The sequence below is a fragment of the Parus major genome, unplaced genomic scaffold, assembly GCF_001522545.3.
Source record: "Parus major isolate Abel unplaced genomic scaffold, Parus_major1.1 Scaffold288, whole genome shotgun sequence".
In the NCBI taxonomy this organism is placed as follows: domain Eukaryota; kingdom Metazoa; phylum Chordata; class Aves; order Passeriformes; family Paridae; genus Parus; species Parus major.
The window spans coordinates 94,329-99,272 of NW_015379270.1; the positions used below are offsets into that span (position 1 = coordinate 94,329).

At 47.7% G+C, this 4,944-nt stretch overlaps 1 long non-coding RNA gene across 1 annotated transcript; it reads right to left on the bottom strand.

Moving 5' to 3' along the window:
- Positions 1-2,427: 2,427 nt before the first annotated feature.
- LOC107198699 lies at positions 2,428-4,927 on the bottom strand. The gene is made up of 3 exons (XR_001519093.3): positions 4,139-4,927; positions 3,813-3,934; positions 2,428-3,431 (listed from the first exon to the last, which is right to left on the bottom strand). It is a non-coding gene; the product is annotated as an uncharacterized LOC107198699 (long non-coding RNA).
- Positions 4,928-4,944: the final 17 nt, after the last annotated feature.

Sequence of the window (4,944 nt, forward strand, 5' to 3'; positions counted from 1 at the left end):
GTCCATCAGCGGGCGGGGAGGGGACGGCACTCGCAGGGAGGAATGTGTTGGGGGTAGGCTGGAATGCAGCAGCGCTGACATGCCCGGAGCAGGAGAGACATAAAAAGAGTGCACTAGCCTGTAATTTCCCTGCAATTTCTCCTCTGGAAGTAATCAAAGTTTACGACTAGTCGTGGCAATGCCCGTGTCTCTATTCCAAAAAGAGGTAGATAAAAATAGTTTAGAATCACACTGGGAAAAAGAGAAATTTGACATTCCTTTGAAAACTCTTTGTGGTCAAGTGCTCCCAACCCACTTTGGCCAAGTTCTTAGTAAGAGGGATGCCAGCTGTGGCTGACAGTCCTTTCGGTTGCCCTCATGTAAGCCAGGCCCTGCTCATCTGCTGAGCAGAGTGATTGGACTCGTTTAATCTTTAGAAATAAAAATGAAGGGATTTGTGCTGGTTCAGCAAAGCCCTGGTTCCCCTCGGGGCTGTGTCAGCCTTGGGACAGGAGGGCTCTTTCCTCCTGGTTTTCTCCACTGCCCCACTTGCTGCTTGGGGCTGGTTTTGACCTTGCTGAAGCCTCACACGATGCTGCTGAGCTTTCAGGGAATGAGCAAGGATTCGGTGTTCCGGATACAGGGTAAGGTGCTGTCAGCGTGGGATTTGTTTCCTCCACTGGCTTCTGCTTTGTGTCTAACATTTGGGAATCAATTACCAGGAGGCAGGAAAGCCTTGATCCAATGATAGTTTAAATTTGTAGCTTGTGACCCTTTAACACCCCAAATTAAAATCACCCAGTACTTGTTTTGCACTGCATCCTCCCTGCATAACAAAAGCCATCTACAATGTTATTTACTGAAGCAGTGCCTTAGAAATGAAAATCTTTTTGTCTGATCTCCACAGATATGAAATACTCAGTGACGTAACAGAGGCTGCATTTAAAATTAAGAACCTTTTTCCCCTGTGCCCTTGGCTAAGCTCTCACAGTCCCACCTCTATAGGAACCACACTTCAATGGTGCTGTACACCCCTTAGTCTTTACAACATTTTCGGATCTTTCCAGATGGAAAATGCCATAGAAATGTAAAACCTTATTAATTAAAGGCTGAAATAGATGCAGTGTGTGGAGGTCAGTGACTCATGCAGGAGGATTCTCAGGCTTCTGCTATGCATTGCCTCGGGGCACTTTTTTGAATGTTCCCTTCTCAGGGGCTATGACAGTTTATTACACAAAGGCTGTGCAAACCTGGAGGTGAATGCAAACTACTCGGGCTTGGAACAGCAACCAGTGAACCCAGTTCATGCTGAGCCTTTTGGGATGCCAAAATTTCCCCTCATTCCATCCCCTGCTTTTTTCAGGCAGCACAGGCATGTGCTGTAGTGTTTGTACAGGGGGATGCTGCCCTGTGCTGCAACCCCTCTGTTCCTGGCCACGCTGGCGTTAGATTGCTTCTCTTTCTGGAGGGCCCAGGAGCATGTGAGAGTGCAGGAAGAGTGTTTCACTTAGGACCCAGTGATTATGAACCAGGACATGTTTCTAGCAGACAGTTTTCCGTGGAGAGGGTGGCAGTGATGGGGAGCACAGCCCTGGCTCTGTGACTGTGGCTCCCACAGAACAAGTGCTGACCCCAGAGACACTGCAGCATCAGCTGGGTCTGATCCCTGCGCTGCCAGCGGTGCCAGGGAGCTCCAGTGTAGCTGCAGGTGTGTTGCTAAGTCCCTTCTCCTCCTGACTGAGGCTTATTTCACAGAGGTAGGTGCTGTGGTCACAACTGAGGCTGTGTACCTGCAGTCCCCCTAGAAGCAACAGCTACCAGCATTTCCAGAGTCCTGAGCCATGCATTGCCCCAGGACACTGGAATTTGATTTCTGGCTCTGCACATGCTCATTCCCAGTTGGATATTGCAAGACAATCTTAGTTCTTTATGTATCCAAGCCCTGAAAAGGAATGGTGATGCCTCCCAGCTGCCTGGAACGCTGAGATGAGCACTGGGGAGTCCCAGGAGTTGGTGCCATAGCACACATGAGACACTGGTGCCAGACCCTCATTTTTGTCACTTTGCTATATTGCTGACTTCATCAGAGCCCCCAGTCCTCCAGGGAGGCTGCATTTTGGGGGGGCCCATAGAGCAAGGCTCACTGGCTGTGAGTCCCTGCCCCGCTGCTGGCCCCTCGCTGGCAGCCCAGGGACAGGAGGTGACAGGGCTGTGCCCGGTCACTGCTGCTCAGTCACACAGCTGCTGGCACAGCACGGCTGCCCTGGGGCTGTCCCCACTGCCCAGCACAACATCAGCCTGCAGAGAGCCTCAGCCTGCTGCTATCTGAACCTGGAGATTCCTTTGGAGTATTTGAAGTTTTTCCTCTCTTTCAGTTCCTGCTGCCCATTCAGCCCCTGTGGCAGGACCTTCAGCTTGCCATTACAGCACTCTATATCTTTTCCTCATTCTTTTTTATTTCCTTCCTTCTCCCATCCCTCTCAATCCCCTCACCATCTCCTGCCCCAGCAGTCCTGTCTTTGAAACCGATGTGAGAGGTGCAATGTTTACTTCTCGTGAATAACAAAACAAAACACAAAGACCAAACAAACATTTTGAAATGGAGCACAAATGGATGCATGGAGCAACTACTTCCCTTCAACAATGTTGTTACAGAAATAGAAATTTCAGTTCCAGGTGAGGCACATCATTTAGACCTCGTGTACACTGGGAGTGGAGCTCCAGCAGGTGCTACATAAACAAGCCCCTTCCTACACAGACCCAGCCCAGGATTTACAGGAAAATGCAGCTCCCCTGCAGTGGCTACACCCACACGGTGTCTCCAGGTGGCCCTGGCCAGGGATTGCCCTTGTGCACACACCTGAGGAGCAGGGCCAGGCTGCCTGGAGCTGGATCCTCCGTGGGTGAGAGCAGGAGCTTCTGTTGGTGTTACACAAACCTCCCCGCAGTATCAGTGTGGCCACCTCGCCTCCTTCTCCCTGTCCACCCTGCGTTTTCACCCAGTGAAAAAGGGCAAGAAAAACATTTTAAAAACCACCAGGGAAATGGGATTATGAAACCACAAACACTGTCACGGGAAGATCTGAGGTCAAGCAGCAGGCTTGTAACTCATTTCAGAAAATGCATTCGATTTCAAGCTGCCAATGACATGGGCTGGATGGGAGGTGTGAGCTACTGTTGCTGGGTGCCTGTCTGAACACCCCCTACATTTTAGTCTTGTTGACAGAGCCCAGTGCTGTGATTCAGAGAGAGCTGTTAATTAAGAGACAAAGTCCAATCTCAAGCTAGCTGGCTCTATTTTTACATAATTTTATGTTTTGTTTGCTGAGCCTTTTAACTCGCTCCATGAACCAACAGAGCTGCCAGCTGATCTCCCGCTTCTGCCTTGACTTTTCAGTGGTGCAGTGCAGAACATGTGATTCTCTACAACTCCAGGCCTTCTACTTTTGAATCTGTAGGTTTAAAAAGGATTTTTTTTTAAAATCTGACATTTTGTCCTGAAAGGATGTGAGGCACACAGAACTGCCGAATGTGGAAGCCACCACAGGAGGCCAAGACATGATATTAAAAGGAGTAATGAAAGAAAGCAAGCTATTGAAGTGTAAACTCCATTTTAACTGAGAGTATGCTACAGACAGAAATGAGTAGTTTGGATCCCTGATGCAATTGACACCAAATATTAATGGTTTGGTATAAGCAGGAAATACAATGAAGTTAAAAAATCTGTTTTCCATGTGTTTCCATAGGAAAGTCTGTTTGTTGAGGCACTGAAGACCTGTATTTTCTTTAATAACCTGTATCTCAGTCAGTTTCATTTCAATTACAGATCTCACCTTCTTTTGACTAATTTCACTCATTGACAAGGCTGGGCTCTTGATCCCTATTTTCTTCCTGGATTATAAAACAACAGTACTCTGCTTACTTCCTTGTCTTGGATCCCTTTCTTGGATTAAACCTGCAGGAAGGAAAAATGCAATCAAATTCGCTGCAGGACATGGTGTTCCTGCAGGAAAGGCTTGTAGAAATATGGCAAAGATGGGAAACACAGCCCTGCAAATCCCATTGAACCAGGGTCTAGAGGAAAGTCACAGTCCTGACCACGGTGTGGTCACCTGTGCTGTGACACTGACCTTGAGCCAGCCCATACTCAGTTACATACCTTGAATAAATCTTCCTTGTAGGTTACTCAATCTCTCTATTTTTTGCTTAATAGCAAAGGATGGAGCGTGTAGATTCAGGTATCTCAGAAGTGCTGGCAAATGAGTCATGAAATGTATTAAATTTATTCAGTTGTCTTTACAATCCAGTACAAGTGTAAGTTCTGTGGAAAGATTTGTATTAAAAACCATCTCAAAACACACCACAGAAAGTCCCAGAGTAATTTGTTGCAGGGTAAAAACAATCTCTCTCTCTCACAACAGGCTCACTGAGACTTTTCAAAGAAAACTTTGAAACAAATTATCGCATAAAGACAAGTTCTTCCACCTGCAGACCTGCCTCTCAAGTCAAGGCTGGGTTCACAAAACATTCCTCTCTTCTTAGAGGGGCTCCTGTTGACCTGCTTGTACCCAGATATCTCCTCTCACCTGTAGCCTTGTTATTAGAGACATTTGGATGAAAACAAGGCTTTTCCTAAAGCAGCAGCTCTCAGGAGGGTGAAAATATCTAGATTTTCAAAACAAAATACTAATTCACAAACCCAGGGGAAACCCAGCTATAACTTTCCCTCTGTGTCCTTCAAATCCCTGTATCCATCAGTTCTCCTCTCTCCAAAGAGCCTCGGCATGCTGCACTTAGGAGGACAAGGCCAGGTTTTGACTTCGAATTTATTGATTCTATGTCAAAAGTAGCATCCTGAGAGCCTGTGCTGGGGGCGGCCGATGGAGGGCTGTGAAGGGAGGCTGCCCGAGGGGACAGGGAGCTGTGCCAGGCTCTGCTCCGGGGGTCTGGGAGCTTTTAGGGTGC